The 20,018-nt window shown below is 51.3% G+C and overlaps 1 protein-coding gene across 2 annotated transcripts in view; it reads right to left on the bottom strand.

Annotated features, from left to right (window-relative positions):
* The window catches only part of TNRC6C (trinucleotide repeat containing adaptor 6C), a 310,753-nt gene that overhangs the window by 85,630 nt on the left and 205,105 nt on the right, over positions 1-20,018 (bottom strand). For both annotated transcript variants that reach the window (XR_006572897.1, XR_006572898.1), the window contains exon 26: positions 5,141-5,289. The gene's annotated coding sequence lies outside the window, so the exon portion shown is untranslated. The remainder of the gene's footprint in view (positions 1-5,140; positions 5,290-20,018) is intronic.

Genomic DNA, 20,018 nt, shown 5'->3' with positions numbered 1-20,018 from the left:
GCTCCAGTGCTCCCCACATAGCTAAAGCCTTGAGCCCTGGTGTTTCTCTCCCCCCTCCCCCTGCTGAAGCAGGGAGCAGATCCATGGGGTGCCCCGAGCCCCAGCATGAGGCTAAAACTGGGAGCGGAGCTGAAGCTGCTCCCCCCAGGCCTAAAGTGCTGAGCCCCAGTGCTCTTGTGGGGCAGAAGCCCTGAGTCCCCCCAGCCCGGAGCCCAGACAGTCAGAATCCCTGACTCTTCTCCCCCCTGCCTGGAGCCATGACCCACCCTTCCCGCCCCCAGCCTGTGGCTGCAGCCCCAGCCCCCCTTGTGGCTGAAGTCTGTAACCTCTTCTTCAGAGTTAGGGAATGTTTCAGAGTTACGGACAATCTCCATTCTTGAGGTGTGTGTAATTCTGAGGTTCTACTGTATTAACTTTTTAACTTTTAACCCACTTTTAGGGGCCCCTAGAACGCCCGCACCCCTAGGCACATGCCTCCTGTGCCTAACTGGAAATCCAGCCATGCACACACTGCAACAGGAAGGTGACAAACTGCTACACACCCCAGGTCCACTGTACCCAATGCAGTCAAGCTGGAAGACACAGGTCACACCTCTCTGAGACTGATGGGATCACCTGGCATTTTCCAAAGTGCGGCTGAATGTAAAACTTCCTGAGGCCAAAGCAAATCAGAACACAGAGGCTGGTACAAGAGAGAGAGAGCAATGGCCCACAGCTCTGAGCTGGGTGGGCCAGACAGTAACATGTCCAAGGATTAGGAAGAGGGGTGCATTGACTGGACAGCTAGATGGAGGGCAGGAAGAGCTTCATATAATGCTGACCCTTAGTCTAGCAGGGCCGAGGGGCCCACAGGCACTCAATGGGCTAAAACACTCTGATCTCCTGTCAAGGTTTTCCCTTTTGTTTCCCTTGCTGCTGAGTTGAAGTCACTGTCAGAATCTCTCTTGAACTTTGGCTGTTAGGGAGGCTTTTGGTTTTGTTTTTAAATTGTCTTTGTATGGTAAGATTTCTGCTCAGGGGCAGGCTTGAAAGATAAATGCTAGCTTAAGTGCTGAATGTGAAGAGTGGGTGGTCTCCAGAGAGATCCTAATGTGGGAAGGAGGCTACCAGTAATGTACACTAGCTTTGCCTTCAGAGGGTTTTGGATCAGCCCCTAGAATGCTGATTTCCCAAGCAGACAGTGGCTGAATGTCAGCAGCATTTTACACAGCCAGGTGAGAATCTGAGCTTAGATCCGGGTCCCTTCTCCTCATCTCCCTCCCAGGCTAGCAGGGATTGGAGGATGTGAGTGTAACCCTTCTGCCAGGTAGAGTGGGTAGCAACCAGGGCCAGGTTCAGTATCTAGGGGTTCCTTTTCAACAATAAAACACAGAACCGGCTTGAGCCCCCACCCAGTAACCTGGGAAAATGATACACCATCCCTGGGAGCCTCTGAGAGGCAATATTTGCTTACTCACAAGCACAGAGTCTGAGTGCAGAAAAGAAACTTAATGAAAGGAGAGAAGTCACCCAACATTAATTAGGGAAAATGCCTCAAGCAGGATTCATAAACATAAAACTGTGAGCAGGACACCCAACCCTGAGTGCATGGGGCAGAGTCTTCTGCCTCATGTTCTTGAGTTCTATAACCAAAAATTCCTTTACCATACCCCCCTCTGCTCCCTTACCAAACCCCACTCACAGTGAGGACCCAGGTTCAGAGGTGCATCTGTGTGAGTTCACCTCCCACCCAAAGAAGGCTCCTGGCTGATCCGCCATCTGAGCACTTCCTCTGACTGGCCGCTCTCCCAGCCGCTGTTCCTCACCGACTGCTCGCAGCCTCCCGCCGGCCGACTGCTCCCCACTTTCACCAGCAGCTCCCACCAGTCACCTTCTGCTGACACCTGCCACTCTGCTGTGACCTCTGTAAGTCAGTCCCTTAGTGACTATCAGCTCTTAGGGATTTTTAGCTCTCAGCAGGCTGGGCAGAAATGCTGTCCCACCACAGGTGATTTCAGCACTTAAAATAACAAAAGGCTCCGAATGAAGCCTATTTAGCTCTATCTGAACAGTGGGGAAGAACAGGTTAAACCAGACTGGGGATCCTTAGGAAAAGTCCCCACCTCCTGGCAGGGACATCTATCCCTACCCCTGTCTGCTTTCACAGGAGTCTGACATTCGAGCCCCTGGCTTAACAAGGACCTTTCAGCGGAGAGTTACCCCCTCATTTGGGACAGGTTAAGCACAGTTCTGCTCCCCTTCAGACAATAAAGACAACAACATTGATGACAACATGTCACTACCCTGGCATTCAGTACTAAAGTGATCTGTGACCTGACACCAGCCAAAGCTGATCACTTCGAGCTACACAGCTCCTGTCTTCTAGATACCCATGCAGAGTAAGTGTGTTCATGTAAATACAGTTTGCTCCTGAAGTCTCTCCCCTCCCCAACGAGCTGTCAGGGGACAGTTCATTCAGACCCTGCTTACATGAGCAAATGCTGGGCATGGAGAGTAGAATTCTGGAGACAGTTTTGCTCTTGTTCCCCTCTCTCCACACGCAACTTGATGATGTAGCACCATGACCCTGCTGGCCCAAGCCTTTGTATATTCAGTTGTCACCACCACTCTGCTGCTCTCTGAGAGCCTCCTGAGCAGCCCGGTGCACTGCTTGTGTAACTGTTTGCCTGTTCAGTCATCCATCCACTCTCTCGCCTCACCCAACTGGGGACATGTGAATGAGTTCGGCAGAGATCACAACTCTCTGAACCATCACCCATTTCATATGCGAATGCCAAATGGAAACTTTTTGCTCAAAAGCATTTGGTTAAGGGCCTTAGCCCTGCCCCCCAACTGTGGGCAAAGGAGGGAGGTAACTGGTCTATGTGCAGAGAGAATCAAGGCTTAGATCTGAGCTTGCCTCTGACGCAGCATTGCCCAGAACTGACAAATGGGAAACACTGCATTGTTCATCCACATCCCCAAAGTTACTGGCAGACAGGGGAAGCCTGACACAGCACTACAGAATATGATAAAAACCTATACAAAATAAAGCTGCATTGCATAGCAAAATGAGGGAGCAACGAGAGAATGGACATATGCTACAATCCTCTCCTCTACAGGACGAGGTGTTCCCTTAATGATAAATATCAGCTTCAAATTGTGTCTAAAATCTACTTATGCTCAAAAAGCCCTTACCACAGACCCAGACGGTATCCAACTTTCGGGGGCTCAATCAATACTCTGGATTAAGCTTAGAAATGAGGGGTTCCCTATCCTCAGACGTTGCTGGTCTCCTCAGACTTCCAGTACTTGATGTTAACAAATAAAAACCCAGCATGCTTTAAAACAAAACCAAAAAAGGTTCCCAATTCCCCCTGTGACTCTTCAACCCTTTGTTTAGAGAAACCTGCTCCTATACTGTCCCTCTTATACTGACGGTCAGGTCGTATGAGAGAAATTTAGGGCTAATTATATCAAGTTCGCTGGGGTACCACCGCATCCCATTTCATTTACACAGACGTTAGATGTTTTTCACCCCCTCACCCAAGCTCAGGGGCCTGGTAACACAGTCTCCCTTTTCCCTTCTCTCATCATCCCTGCTGACTCTAGATACCAAGGAAGGTACTAGTAAAGTATATATCCACCTCACTTACATATGGAAAATATGTATTTTTTCCCAATGGCACAGTAAATACAGTAATAAAGCAAGTGACTGAAGGATTTCAAAAGCCAAAACAAACAAACAAAACTTCAGTCTTTGACATTCTGGCACTGGATACCTGTCTGCATTATACCACCTCTTCTTGCCTTTTGTACAGTGATGCTGCTGCTTGCTTAAAACAAAGCAACAGTACCCTCTGCTGGCCATGCCTGATGATGTCAGAATATACACTTTCTGTTCACCCCAGGACAGTTCGGGGCCAGAACAGGAGGCTGCTGGGAGGGGAAGAAGTCACTGGGAGATGGATGGGATGGTTATTGAATCAGATTTATTCGCAGGATCAGATGAGAGGGCAGCCTGGGAGAGGCTGGATCAGAATTCCAATTGAATTCTAACCCCGTCAGCACCTGGCTCCATTCCATTTGGCATAAGTACCACACCCCTTCACTCTCCCCATCAGACCCACATGAGCAGAGACAGGTTTCCCCGAGAGGCTTCCCATACAAAGGCACTTTCAGTCTAGGGGACTTCTTTGGGAGTGGTGGAAACAAGAGACAAAGGAGAGAAGTGAGCCCCCCATGGGAGAGAATGAAAGAGGACAACTTCCCATCTGGAACCTGCTCATAGCAGACTCAAATCTCTAGTCTCAGACTCCTTGCATTTAATGGTGCAGCACACACACAAGAGCACCATAACTCCATGCTGAAGACACTCCGTGAAAGGGCCCTGCAGGCTGACGAGGCCTTTGTCTTGTATTTAGGCTAGAGAGGGGCGATAAGGCGCAGAGGAAGCCAGGCTGGAAAGGGAGTGCCTTCACTGCAGGTTGAACTGGCACATTCAGTGTATCACCCTGGTACCCCTTGTAGTTCACCTGCTGCTTTAAAACAACTTGTTCTTCAAATTCTAGTCCCTTACACCAGCGCTATTCTCAGCGCAAAAGAGATTTCTTAGCTTTAATCCACTTGAAATAATTAACTATGGTTTGAGTTAGCGATCAGGCTGTGGGCGTTTGCTATTTTCATGTGTAGCGTTCAGGGTTCGAACAAGAATTCTACCTGTTTGTTGTATTTCAGGAAGCAGTGCAGTCCAGTGGGTAGAGTACTGGGCTAGGAACTCCAGGGTCAATTTCTGGCTCTGCCTTTGACCTGTGTGACCTCAGGCAAGCCACTCCCCTTCTCTGTGCCTTATTTTACCCTCCCACCCTCAGACTTGCCTATTTAGAGTGAAAACTCTTCAGGACAGGGATTGTCTTTCATTAGGTGTGCAGCACCTAGCACAATGCGGCCCTGGTCTTGGATGGGGACTTTTAAGTGCTACTGTACTACAAATAATACGGTTTAAAAACATATTTCACTAATGGGCCAAAGCAAAGGCTGCCCTTCTATTGGCATCTCTCCCGAGAGAGAAAATCCTAAAGCTCTTTTCATCATAACCCTTCTCCTTGATAAAATCATTCCCTCTACCCCAAATCCTACATTCTTTATACTCTAGGCTCACCTGGGGCATCACCGGCTCTGAAATCTGAAGTTGGCTCTCAGTGTAATCTCCTGTCATCTACAGTAAGAATTTTCTGTGCCTTATTCTATTCCTTGTTCCTCATCGTGGGGCACATCAGATCAAACCACAGTCAGACGCTCCTCTTTAATCTGTGTACACAAATAATCAAGATACATCTTGAAAGAACTCTATGCCAATGATAGAAGCATTGGCCCAAGGGGAGAGAAATCAGATATAAGACAGTTATATATGGGTAATTGGGTCTGGCTGTTAAAGTTTAACTTTTGATTGATCTAAAGATGTGGCACCAACGCCTAGCTGAACAAGAAAGCAATTTTTTTTTACATTGCTAAAGCTGCAATTGCAAGTAGAGGATCTAATTAGTATGATTAGTCTTCAAGGTCTTTTACTGAAGCTCTGCAGCAGTGTTGGCGAAAGAAACCTAAATGCTAAGTACTCGGGAAAGATAAGGTGTTAGGTGTGTTAAGTCAGGCACCCAAAATTAGTGGACACTTGACATGCCAGGGGACCAAATTAATGTTGCTCTTTTAATTAGCATGAATATATATTAATACCTATATCCCTCTGTAATCATTATACATACTTTGTAGTAAGTTTGGCCCTTTACAGAACACTTGACACACCTTCAAAAAGGTTTATATTCAAAATCTACCTTTCAACCTCATCCTCCCTGATTGAACTAACCTCGTTATCTCCAGCCTGATTCTTGCTTGCATATCTATACCTGCCTCTGGAAATTTCCACTACATGCATCCGATGAAGTGGGTATTCACCCACGAAAGCTCATGCTCCAATATGTCTGTTAGTCTATAAGGTGCCACTGGACTCGTTGGTGCTTTTACAGGTCCAGACTAACACGGCTACCCCTCTGATATTTGATACCTTTCAACTGTTACAGTCAGGCCTTATCTACCAGGATTGGACAACAATTCAACCTGAAGTAGTTTTGGAGAGTGAGGGACTTTTTACTGTATTTGTGTGTGCTTGTTGGCATGGCCTTACTTCATATGACCCTTAAATATCTCAAAAAAATGTTATGTTTGATTGTGATAAATATTAGCAATTACACACGCATTATTTCTACAACAGTTTATCCTGGGGTGAATTCAAAGTGATTTACCAAGATTAGTTAAGCCTGGCCTACTGCTATAAGGCAGGTAAGACTCATCTGACAGATGAAGAAACTGAAGCATGGAGAAGGGGACCAACGTGACTTAACCGGAAGTCCCCTAACAATCAATCAGTAGCAGGCCCAGGAATAGAACACAGGGATCTTGGCTCGTGGTTCTCTGCTCTAAACTCTTGACATGCACTCTCTCCCTGATAGGGAATGCCTTCTGCTTTCCAAACCTCTGATTTCTAGCTAACTTGGATTTTTATGCGTGGTAGAGCTATTTCTTTACACCATCCAGTGGTAGAAGTTGTGAATTGCAAACGGGGACGCCTTGCAAAAATTATTTCCTCTATTCCAAACTGCAAGAAGTCTGGTAACAAATTTAATTACTTTCTAAAAATGTTATTTAATGTCTGAAATCCTTCATGAAGGATCATTTCTTGAACTTACTAGAGCTGTGAATAACCATTTGTATACAAAGTAAACTTCTATTTCAATGTGCATGGGACTATTTCATGTTTACTTTTACGAACATTCATGTGCTTGAGAATTACTCACATTAATAGTTTTGAAAAGCCAGGGTTGATTTTTTTTTTTTAAGCTTGAATGCTCAGGTGGTCTCCAAAAACAAAGTTCCACATATTAGTTGTACCTTCATGTCAGCATGGGCAAACTGAATGTTAGATTGTAAAATTCAGAATTTGCACTTTTGGTCAGTGGAAATGTTACTATTATTCTACAACTTGCAATGCACTGTGCTGGTTTGTGCACACACATCACCAATTAGAAGTTAACATTTTCCAGTTACCCTGCAGTATTATCAGAGAGAGAGGACATTTCCTCTGCATATAGAACAGGAAAGAGCAAAAGCTGGCTTTAGAGGTGGGCACTGTGCACTGGATAGTCAGGTACAGCTGCACTGTACTTGGTTTAGAACTTGGGGGAGCACCTGAACCAAGATGGCTTTCTGGCATAAGAGCTCGCCCCCCTTTTAGTGACATTACAGTCACATTTATTTTTTTGTGGGGAGAAGACACACATTACTGAGCATGGGCAGTTGCTTTAACCAAGATTTCTAAAGTAGGTGCCAAAAATTAGGAGCCTAAATTCATACTGTGTCCCCTAATTCTCTGAAATGCTGAGTACCCAATATCGTTCACTGAAGAGAACAGGAGCTGGTGAGTGCTCAGCTCTTTAGAAGACTAGGACACTTATTCAGGTAAGTAACATGTGCATAAGAGACTGATTTTTGGGACCCACATGGGAAAAACTCAGCCCTAGCGTAGACAAGGCCTAGATGTGCAGTCTTCATTCCAAGGCATACATGCCTTCTTTCCCATAAGGTAGGCACTCTTGTGGAGTTTCCTGTCTTCCCTGTGAGAACATGGTTGGGTCTGCTTTCTCCTTCCTGGTCTCATTACCTCCCCCAGGTTCCTGTGCAAGACCTGAACCAAGAATTAATCTCCTACTCACCTGTGAACGGAAAGGACTCCTGCACCATGTCACAAGGTCTTAAACCAGTGTTCCCATATACTTTATTCCACAGTGCTACTTGCAAGCCCTCTCCAACAAAAAGGCAAGAAAAGGGTAAGGTACTTTGCTACTCTCAGAAGGAAGCATCAGGAAGGCCTGACTTTAACCACTAATGGTTGTGGGAAGGGATGGGGGAAATGGATCAATATAGATGGAACAATTTGTTAGGAGATGAAAGTAAATGCATCTTTTCCCCCCTACATATAGCCATGCTGCACAGTTCCTCACATCCTCCCCCATCCCCACACAAGTCCTGGAGATTTCACAAATAGAAAGACGCAAGAGAGCTAGGGTCAAAGAGACCTCAGTATCCACGAAGCCAGGACAAGGACATGGAAAGAGAAAGGGAGAGGAAGATGTTGGTCTCACTTTTTCATTTTCTTTCCTGCAAGAAGCCATCTTCAGTCCAGAAAAGAGCAGAGAGAGCAGCAGCTCAAGGTGTTGAATATCATGATGCGATGCACTCATAGGGGCAGTACTCAAAAGAAAACTGCAAAATACATCTAGAAAATCATTTTCTTGGTCGCCTTCCAGACTGCCAGCATGTGTTGCAGAAAGTCAGTTTACAAGGGATGACCAAACTCCTCCTTTGTGCCAGGAGCACCTCCCATTCCAGAACAGGGATATGCCCAGATCAGGGCAGGACTAACAGAAAAGGAGAAGCAGAGGTGCTCTTTTTTGGGCTCCTAGGACCTTGCGAGAGAGTCAGCTCACCCTGCCTTACCACCTGTTTTTTCCAGGCTCATTCACCAAACAACTGGTTTTGAACTAGAAGAAGGATCTCAAACCACAAGGGCCACATGAGGACTAGTATATCGGCCTGAGGGCTGCATCACTGACACCTTTTCATACAAAGATACAAAAAGCCCCTCTCCCCCGTCCCTAGCCCCGCCCCCACGCCAGTCCTTCCATGATGCCCTGTCCCTGCCCCGCCTCTTCCCACCCCTTCTCCACCCCCATTCCAACCCCTTCCTCAAAGTCCCCACCCCAACTCTGCCCCCTCCCTGCCCCTATTCCAACCCCTTCCCCAAATCCCCGCCCCTGCCCCGTCTCCTCCCCTGAAAACGCGGCTCCCCACTCCCTTCTGGAAAGTGCTAAGCGCTGCCAAACAGCTGTTTGGTGGCGGGAAGCACCTGGAGGTAGGCAGAAGAGTGGGGACATGGCGTGCTGGGGAGGAGTGGGGGCGGGGAGTGAGGGGAACTTAGCGGCCGCAGGAAATAACTCCGGGTGAAGGAAGGAGGAGGGAGGGCAGGGGAGCTTGGCGGGCTGCAACAAAACTCCCTGAACTAGAACTTCCTCAGGCTTATTAATAAGGCAAGTCTGTTTAATGCTTCATCCTCAGCTCAAGGGTCCCTGGTCACCCTAATCTTACTTGAGGGCTCTTCACTATTTCCTTCTGAGAAAGGAGCCCTTCCCAGGCTGCTGTAGTGAGGCTCACAACAGGACTTCCTCGACTTGGTTGAGCCACAAGCCCTACTTTTTATTTCCTGCTTTGCTTCTATGACCAGACACACAACCCACCCTTGAGTATGTCTGCACCGATTGCAGGCAGCTGTGGCCCTTTCCAGGCAGAGGGGTTCACCCTGTCCTTGGGGATTAAAAGCTCACCTTTCTGCAGCATACGCCTCCCTAGTGAAAGCACATAGCTATTTGGCTATGACTGAACAGGAGGCCTCATCCTCCCTGCTTGGGACCTTTGACAGGACGCAGGGGTCTGACTTCTGGAAATGCTAGTCTTGCCAACCCCAAGCATTCAAAAATCACGAGACAAGCCCCAAAATGTCATAATCTTGGCTTTAAAAAATGGAGACGACTTACTGTAAGTGGAAGTCACACCTATGTATGCATGAACACCATGCACCCAAGTCCGGAGATTTTAACAAGCCGTGTCCATTGCCTAACCCCCCCGCCCCCCACAAGCGTACACACACACACACACAGAGTAGATCTCCTCAAGCTCTTGAACAAGGATATAAGAGGCAGCATGGGTAGATGCCTTCTTAGTTCCTCCTCTTACCATGAATCTAACCAGATCTGAAGCAGAAGGGATGGAGGGTGGGTAGTGGAATTCAGATGGGGACCACACATCTTGAAGAAAAGACGGTTACTCACCTGTAGTAACTGGTGTTCTTCGAGATGTGTTGCTCCTATCCATTCCATTGTAGGTGTGCGCGCCGCGCGTGCACGGTTCTTCGGAACATTTTTAGCCTAGCAACTCCGGCGGGCCGGCTGGCGCCCCCTGGAGTGGCGCCGCCATGGCGGCGGATATATACCCCAGCCGGCCCGTCCACTCCTCAGTTCCTTCTTGCCGGCTATTCCGACAGTGGGGAAGGAGGGCGGGTCTGGAATGGATAGGAGCAACACATCTCGAAGAACACCAGTTACTACAGGTGAGTAACCGTCTTTTCTTCTTCAAGTGATTGCTCCTATCCATTCCATTGTAGGTGATTCCCAAGCCTTACCTTAGGCGGTGGGGTCGGAATGAGACGTGGCGGAGTGTAATACCGCAGAGCCGAAGGCTGCGTCGTCTCGAGATTGCTGCACCAACGCGTAGTGGGAGGCGAAGGTGTGGACAGAAGACCAGGTGGCCGCTTTACAGATGTCCTGGATGGGGACATGGGCCAGGAAAGCGGCCGATGAGGCGTGTGCCCTCGTCGAGTGTGCGGTGAGTCGGCACGGGGGAACGCGAGCAAGCTCGTAACACGTTCTGATGCAGGACGTCACCCAGGAAGAAATCCGCTGCGAGGAAACTGGCTCGCCTTTCATGCGGTCAGCTATTGCCACAAACAGCTGGGACGAACGCCGAAAAGGCTTCGTGCGGTCGATGTAGAACGCGAGTGCTCGGCGGACGTCGAGGGTATGCAGCTGCTGTTCCCGAGGCGAGGCATGCGGCTTCGGGAAGAAGACCGGGAGGAAGATCTCCTGGTTGAGATGGAAGGCCGACACCACCTTGGGGAGGAAGGCCGGGTGTGGTCGGAGCTGCACCTTGTCCCCGTGAAAGACGGTATATGGGGGACCCGCCGTCAGGGCGCGGAGCTCTGAGACCCGTCTGGCGGATGTGATCGCCACGAGGAAGGCCGTCTTACAGGTAAGATGGAGGAGAGAGCACGTAGCGAGGGGCTCGAAGGGTGGGCCCATGAGCTGGGCGAGGACCAGGTTCAGATCCCATGTCGGAGCAGGAGGACGCACCTGCGGGTAGAGACGGTCTAACCCTTTAAGGAATCGTGATACCATCGGGTTGGAGAAGATCGAGCGACCTCCTATAGCTGGTCGAAACGCTGACAGCGCTGCCAGGTGCACCCTGAGGGACGAGATTGCAAGACCTTGACCTTTGAGGTACCAAAGGTAGTCGAGGACAGTCTGGATGGGGGCCGAGAAAGGGTTGATACCTCTCTGGTCGCACCAGAGGGCAAAGCGCTTCCACTTGGCGAGGTAAGTGGTTCGCGTTGAAGGTTTCCTGCTTTCGAGCAGAACTTGCTGCACCGCTGCGGAGCAATCCCTCTCTGCTTCGGTTAGCCACTCAGGAACCAAGCTGTAAGATGCAGCGATTGCAGGTTCGGGTGACGAAGCCTGCCGAGGTCCTGGGTTATGAGGTCCGGCCACAGCGGAAGGGGAATGGGTTCCCGAACCGACAGCTCGAGCAGCAGGGTATACCAGTGCTGCCTTGGCCAGGCCGGGGCGACGAGTATGATGCGGGCGCTGTCTCTCCAGATCTTGAGTAACACTCGGTGGACGAGCGGAAACGGAGGAAACGCGTAGAGAAGAGGCTCTGTCCATGACAGGAGAAACGCATCTGAGAGGGAGCCTGGAGCTTGACCTTGGAAGGAGCAGAACCTGTGGCATTTGCGGTTGGACCGGGAAGCAAAGAGGTCTATCTGGGGAAAGCCCCACCTCTGGAAGATGGAATAAGCCACATCTGGGCGAAGGGACCACTCGTGAGAGGCGAAGGACCTGCTGAGGCGGTCGGCCAACGTGTTCTGGGCTCCTGGCAGAAAAAACGCTTCGAGGCGAATCGAGTGGGTTACGCAGAAATCCCAGAGGAGCAATGCCTCGTTGCAAAGTGGGGAGGACCGCGCCCCGCCCTGCTTGTTGACATAAAACATGGCTGTGGTGTTGTCCGTGTAGACCGCTACACAGCGGTTCTGCAGGTGCGCCCGAAAGGCGAGACAAGCTAAGCGGATCGCTCTCAGCTCCCGGACGTTGATATGGAGGGAGAGCTCCTGGGGTGACCAGAGACCCTGGGTGTGTCGGTCTCCTACGTGAGCCCCCCAGCCTAGCGCCGAGGCGTCCGTCGTCAGGGTGATTGACGGGCGAGGCGGGCGGAACGGAACTCCCTTGCAGACCGTTTCCGGGTCCAGCCACCAGGTGAGCGTCTGGAGAGCGGGCTTTGCCACTGTTACTACCATGTCTAGGGGATCGCGATGAGGGCGGTACACCGACGCCAACCACATTTGGAATGGGCGAAGTCGCAGCCTGGCGTGTGCGGTCACAAATGTGGACGCTGCCATGTGACCCAGGAGGCGGAGGCAGGATCGCACCGTTGTCGTCGGAAAGGCCTGCAGCTCCCGAATGAGGGAGGCCAACGTCTCGTGCCGAGTGCGAGGGAGGCACGCTCTGGCCAGATTGGAGTCGAGGACCGCTCCTATGAACTCCACTCTTTGCGCTGGAACTAAGAGGGACTTCTCGGTGTTGACAAGCAGGCCGAGAGACCGGAACAGATGTAGAATCTCGGTCACCTGATTCGCCACCAGCTCTTGGGAGCGGCCCCGAATCAGCCAGTCGTCGAGATATGGGTAGACGTGGACGCGACGACGGCGGAGGGCTGCGGTGACGACCGCCATGCACTTGGTGAATACCCTCGGCGCGGTGGAGAGGCCGAAGGGGAGCACTGCGAACTGGTAATGAGCTCCGTTGACCATGAAGCGCAGGAAGCGTCTGTGGGGGGGGTAGATTGCCACATGAAAGTAGGCATCCCTCATGTCGAGGGCAGCAAACCAGTCTCCAGGATCCAAGGAAGGGATAATGGACCCCAAGGTTACCATTTGAAACTTGAGCTTGCACAGGTATCTGTTGAGCTCCCGGAGGTCTAAGATGGGACGAAGGCCTCCTTTCGCCTTGGGGATGAGGAAGTATCTGGAATAGAATCCCCTGCCTCGCCTGCTGGGAGGCACCTCCTCGATGGCACCCACGCTCAACAGAGATTGGACCTCCTGTAAGAGGACTTGCTCGTGAGAGGGGTCCCTGAAGAGGGACAGGGAGGGTGGGTGGGAGGGAGGGGGCGAAATGAACTGTAGGCGGTAGCCGTATTGGACAGTGCTGAGGACCCAACTGTCTGATGTTACAGATGACCACGCCTGGAGGAAGCGGGAAAGGCGATCGGAAAACAGAAGGGGTGGATCCTGATTGGAGAGTGGTGAGCGGCCCTCGGGCGTCCCATCAAAAGGCCGACTTTGGGTCTTGAGGGGCCTTGGACGATCCCTGGGCTTGATTACGCCGCCCGCCCGATGGTCTGCGGCGGAAGGGGGCTGAGCGCCTATTGTTAGGCGGGCGAGGTCGGTTGTGTTGAAAGGGGCGATAAGGTTGACGCCGGAAGGAACGCCTTTGGGTGGCCGGCGTGTGCATTCCTAATGTGCGGATCGCCACTCTGCCGTCCTTTAGGGTCTGAATGCGGGTATCAGTCTTTTCTGAGAATAGACCCTGCATCTCAAAAGGAAGGTCCTGGAGCGTGTATTGGACCTCCGGCGGCAGAGTAGAGGACTGAAGCCATGCAATGCGTCGCATGGTTACCCCTGACGCTATGGTCCTGGCCCCCGAGTCCGCTGCGTCTACCGCTGCCTTAATTAAGGTTCGGGAAGCCAGCTTTCCTTCCTCCAGCAGTGCCGAGAATTCTCGGCGGGAATCCTGCGGGGTGAGCTCTGCAAATTTCCCTAGGCAGCCCAAGATGTTGAATGTATATCTCAAGAGCAGGGCCATTTGGTTGGCGATGCGGAGTTGGAGGCCGCCCGCTGAGTAAATTTTCCGGCCTAACAAGTCCATGCGCTTGGACTCCTTCGACTTTGGCGCAGCGGCGGGCTGTCCGTGTCGCTCCCGGTCATTGACAGATTGGACAACTAGAGAGTCCGGAGCCGGGTGAACGTAAAGGTATTCGTACCCCCTCGGGGGGACCGAATACTTCCTCTCAACCCCGCGCGCTGTAGGCGGGACGGAAGAGGGCGACTGCCAGATAGCGGCATTGTTCTTTTGAATTGTCCGGATGAAGGGGAGCGCGACCCTCACGGGGGCCTCCGCCCCCACCACGTCCGTGATGGGGTCATCGACCTCCTGGACTTCTTCCACGGGTAGGTTGATGGCCTTAGCTACCCTTCTGAGAAGGTCCTGGTGAGCCTTGAGGTCGATCGGCGGAGGCTCCGACGGTGACGCCCCTGCCACCGCCTCATCGGGGGAGGAGGATGAGGAAGGACCCGGTAGCACTTCTTCCGGTGCCTGCTCCGTGTCTGCGGGAATAGGTGCCCGTGTTTCATGCTCTAAGTGCGTGCCGTGAGCGGTGGCCTGTGGAGTGGGGGACGGAGGTGGCCTGCTGACCGTGGCTACCGGTACCGAGCGCACCGAGCCTGGCTGTCGCGGCGGAAGGGGAGGCCCCTGTTCATGTTCGGCCCAAGGCACCCAAAATCCCCATTGTTGAGGTCCATGTTCTGGTGGGAGGGACCCCGCCCGGAAGTCAATTGCGCTGCCCCTAGGGGAAGCGACTGAGGGCTCTCTTGATGGCCAGGGGGGGGCCGAAGCGGTGGCCGGGCGGACGTCCGGTGCCGGAGTAAAGTGCCTCCGCGGTGCCGACGGACGGTGCCGGTCGTCACGTGGTGTAGCCGGTGAACGGGACCTGCGCGTGGCGCGGTGCTGGGAGCTCGACCGGCGGTGCCGGGAGCTCGACCTTCGGCCCCGGGAGCTTGATCGGCGGCCCCGGGAGCTCGACCTGCGGCGTCGGGAGCGCGACCGACGGTGCCGGGAGCTCGACCGACGGTGCCGGGATGCGGATCTGGACCGCGTGCGGCGGCGCCTGGAGCGACTGCGTGAGTCTCGACGCCTCTCGCGGTGCCTGGAGCCGGACCTGGTGCGGTGCCGGCGAGTCGGCGACCGGGACTTGGAACGTCGCCGGGAGTGCGACCGGTACCGCGACTGGGAGCGGTACCGGGACTGCGACCAGCGAGGAGACGGGGAGCGTCGTCTCGACGTGGATCGTCGTGCCCGGTGCGGTGGAGAGCGGTGCCGTGAGCGAGATCGGGACCGAGATCTGGCGGCGGTGCTGCGATCAGCTCGGAGGCCCGGGGACGGGGGGCGCATCATAAGTGGCTTCCCCATAGACTTGAGAGTCTGCACCGGTGGCACCGGCAGCTGAGCGCTTGCATCAGCGGTAAGGTCAATCAAATGTCTTGCCGTCGCAAACGCCTCGGGCGTGGACGGCAGCCTCAGCTCCTCCTCGGTAGGTACCGGGGAGCCGGGCGGTGCCGGACTCGACGGGCCTTGCGGCGCCGGAGTCGACAGCACGGTGCACGTTTTGTGCACAGCCTCAGCCTGCACCGTTACAGTCGGAGGCGGCTGGGCTAACGGTCTCTTGTGCTTGTCCGAGACCGTCTTCGGCACTTTGCGCTTCTTTCCCGGGGAGATGGAGCGGTGCCGGGTCTTCGGTGCCGGGTGCCGAGATGCATCATCGGCACCGGGGCGGCTGGGTGCGGTCGGCGCGCTGCTAGCTGAGGCAGTCTTTGGCGCCGCCGGTGCTGGTGCCGGAGGTTGGAGGGCCGACTCCATGAGGAGTTGTTTCAACCTTGAGTCCTGCTCCTTCCTCGTGCGAGGCCTGAAAGCGACGCAAATGGGGCACTTGTCCGACCGGTGCGCCTCTCCAAGACAGCGGAGGCAGGAGTCGTGCGGGTCACTCACCGGCATAGACCGCTGGCAAGCCGCGCAGGGCTTGAAACCCGCCGGTCCGGGCATAAGCCCGCACCGGGGCGGAAGAAGAGGGCTAACCCCTCTAATTCCCTAATGACTATCGTAACACTAACTATAGAACTATTAACAAAATTTAACAACTATGATAACTATATACACTAAGGATCGGAGAACGCTAAGGCTGTGGAGGAAAGCAGATCACTCCACTGTTCCTACTAGCCGTCACGGGCGGAAAGAAGGAACTGAGGAGCGGACGGGCCGGCTGGGGTATATATCCGCCGCCATGGCGGCGCCACTCCAGGGGGCGCCAGCCGGCCCGCCGGAGTTGCTAGGCTAAAAATGTTCCGAAGAACCGTGCACGCGCGGCGCGCACACCTACAATAGAATGGATAGGAGCAATCACTCGAAGAAGAACTTCCAGTTACAGTAAGTAACCTCCATTTCTTCTTTGGGTGCTGATCCCAATGTGTATTCCAGAGTGCTCAGACTGGAGGTAGGCGCGAGGAAGTTTGCAGCAAAGAGGCAGATCCCACCACTGCACCAGGAGCAGGGGTCTGGCAAATGTGTGCACAGAGCAACCCGTGGCTGCTCTGCAAATGTCCTGCATCGGGACTTCCTGCCGGGATGCTGTTGTGGTGGCCTGTGCTCTCATTGAGTGGTGTGTTATACTACCAGGAGGCTGGAGGTAAGTTAAGGTCAACACTTGATAACACAGACAGAGACCCACTTAGAAATCCTTTGAGAGGATATAGCTTGACAATGGGATCTCCCTGCTATTGCGATGAAGAGTCTTGGAGACTGTCTGATTGGTTTGATTCTTTGTAGGTAAAAGGCCAGTGCACACCTGATGTCAAAGGAGTAAAATCTTTTCTCTTCGAAGCATGGGATTTTGGAAAAAAAGATAGGTAAGTAAATACACTGGTTATGGTGACATTTGGAGATGACCTTGGGGAGAAATTTAGGGTGAAGGCCAAAGGATATCTTGCCCTTTTGAAATACTGTACCCACCTAAGGCTCCCAATTCACGGAATCTCCTGGCTGATGTGATGGGCACTAGAAATACCACCTTCATGGATAGGTGGGACATAAAACACATCACTAAGGGTTCAAATGGACATCTAGTACTTTTCAATAGCACAAGGTTAAGATCCCATAGTGGTATTGGTTTAATGACTAGTGGGAAGGCCTTTATGAGACCCTTCGTGAATCATGTCGTAGTTGGGTGGGTAAAGACAGAGAGCCCGTCTATTGGTGAGAGGAAGGCACTAAAGGCTGCAAGGTGGACTTGTAACAAACTGATTGAGAGACCAGCTTTCTTTAGAGACAGGAGATAATCTAAAATTATCAGGATTCTTTGAGAGACTGGGTGAGATTGACTGTGCTATACTCAGATGGAGAATCATTTCCATTTAGCCAGATAGTAAAATCTTTTCTACTCTGGGTAAGACCTGCTAAGTATAGCCTGCACAGGGGACAAACAAGAGCGCGCTACTTCTGACACCAATCGAAACACTAGGTTGTGAGGTAAAGCGAGCCCAGGTTGGGGTGTTTAACTGTGCTCCATCCTGCATCAGGGGATCTGGGAAGGGGTCTGGGCCTAAAATCCTCTGGTGCTGTAGCTCTGAGATGTAGCTCTGTCTAGCCTTGAGAACTTCTGGTGCTGTAGCTCTCAGATGACAGAGAGAAGAAGGCTATCCTCTTACTTGAACTGCATTCCTGACATGTGGAGGCTAAGGATAAAATGAGCTACTAATCTGCAACACCACTTGTTTTGCAAAACCAAAACCAAAGATTGCATTCCTCCACAATCAAGGTAAGCTTGTACTTTGTGCTGAAATATGGCTCTTCCATTCTGAATTTGACCTCCCTTCTCTTTCAGAGACAACAGAAAAAGTTAGCACTGGGTATAATCAAAGAGTCAATAACAGGTTTTTGTGGTATTAAACTCACTACTATTAAAGCTTTGATTAGACCCATTGTCAGTTAGAAAAAACAGTTACTAACCTCCCATAACTGTTGCTCTTCAAGATGAGTTGCACATGTCCATTCCACTCTAGGTGTGCACGCCCCGAGCAGTTGCCAGAATTTTTTCCCTCAGTGGTACCTGTTGGGGAGGCTTGAGTACCTTCTACAGCCACATGCTATTAGCACTGGTATAAAGCACCCAGCTGACCCCTGCACCCCCTCATTTCCTTCTTTCTGGAAAACTCCAATATAGAGGGGTAGGAGAGCAGGTAATGGAATGGACATGTGTAACATATCTCAAAGAACAACAGTTATTAAAGATTAGTTACCGTTTTTTCTTTGCATGATTGCACTCCCAAGCAGAATAGGTGGAGGGATTGGAGTTCATGGACACATGGAATGCAGTACAGCTCGACCTAATTTGGCATCATCTCTGGAATGTTGAGTGATGTCGTAACAGGAGGAGAATGTGTGCACCAATGACCAGGTTGCTGATTTACAAATGTCCTGAATAGGGATCTGCGCTAAGAATGCTGCTGAGAACGCTTGCGACCTTATGGAATGAGCAGTCAGGTTAGCTAGTGGCAAAACACCTACCCGATCGTAATAAATGCAAATACATGAAGTAATCCAGAGTGAAGGTGTCCGTGAAGAGATTGGAGACCTTTCATCCTGTCCATTACAGCTATAAACAGTTAGGTGGACAGAAGAGTTTAGTTCTTTCTACGTAGAAAGCTAGAGGCCATCTAACATACAATAAGTGAAAACGTTACTCATTCCTATTTGCACGAGGCTTCAGGTAGAAGATAGGAAGGAATATTGCTGGATTGCTATGAAATTGCAAAACCACTTTCGGGAGGAAACTGGGGTGAAGCTATAATTACACCTTATCTTTAAAGAAGACTGTATACAGAGCGCTCCTATATGAGGGCATGGAGTTCCGAGACCCCTTCAGGTCAAAGTGATGGCCACTAAGAAAACCACCATCCAGGAGAGGAATAATAGGGAGCATATTGCTAAAGGTTCAAACGGTGGTCCCATAAGCTTTGATAAGACTAAATTCAGGTTTCAGGGAGGAACGGGCTCTCTTACTTGAGGGTATAACCTTTCTAGGCCTTTGAGGAATCTGACAGACATGTAATTTGAAAAAACAGACCAGTTATCTACCCAAGGGGGGAAAACTGATATTGCTGCCAGGTGAACCTTCATAGAGGAGATTGCTAAACCTTGCTGTTTCAGGTGCAATAAATATTCAAGTATGTTTTGTATGGATGAACGCATGGGAGAGACTCTGCATTGGGATGCACAGACAGAGAACTGCTTCCACTTTGAGAGGCAAGTAGCCCTGGTGGAGGGTTTTCTACTGCCTAGTAGAATATGACAAATTTGCTCTGAGCAAGCTTACCCTCTGGAATTTTGTCATGGAACTTCCAGGCCATTAGATGAAGGGAGCTCAGGTTTGGGTGGAGCAACTGACTGTGGTCCTGGGAAATGAGGTCTTTGTGCAAGGGAAGTGGGATTGGAGTCACCACTGAGAGACCTAGCAGAGTGGAGAACCAGTGTTAGTGGGCCCATGCTGGGGCTATCAGAATAAGCTGGCCGCAATCCTGCTTGATCGTTAGCAGCACTCTGTGCACAAGCAGGATAGGTGGAAAAGCATAGTACAGGTGTCCCTTCCATGGTAGTAGGAAGGCATCCATGATGGAACCTGGACTATGGCCTTGTAGGAAGCAGAAATGGTGACACTTTCTGTTGAACCTGCTTGCAAATAGGTCTATTTGGGAAGCTCCCCACTGTTGGAAAATGTCTCTGTCCACATCTGGGCAAAGAGACCACTTGTGGCAACTGGAGAAAGACCCGCTGAGGCCATCTGACAGCTTATTCTGCACTTCTGGAAGGTAAGAGGCCTCAAGGTTGATTGAATGGGCTATGCAAAACTCCCATAGTTGTATTGCTTCCTGACAACGGAGGGAACAGTGAGTTCCTCCTTGCCTGTTGAGATAAAACATGATTGCAGTGTTGTCTGTGAGAACAAACAAGTTTCTGCCCTTTATGTGGGGCAGAAAAACCCGACAGGCAAGGCAAACTGCTCTGAGTTCCTTGACGATGTGAAGTGAAAGTTCCACCAGTGACCAAAGACCCTGAGGAGCTACAAACAAGCCAAACAGGACAACTGTGAATTGATAGTGTGCATGGTTCACCATAAATCTAAGGAATTTTCTGTGTCCCTGGTATATTGCCACATGAAAATAAGCATCTCTTAGAGAGTCTCCAGAATCCAAGGAGGGGATAATAGATGCCACG

Source organism: Mauremys mutica, chromosome 12, assembly GCF_020497125.1.
Source record: "Mauremys mutica isolate MM-2020 ecotype Southern chromosome 12, ASM2049712v1, whole genome shotgun sequence".
Taxonomy (NCBI): domain Eukaryota; kingdom Metazoa; phylum Chordata; order Testudines; family Geoemydidae; genus Mauremys; species Mauremys mutica.
Note: the sequence above shows the minus strand (reverse complement) of the source record. Positions and strands in the feature narration are given on the sequence as shown.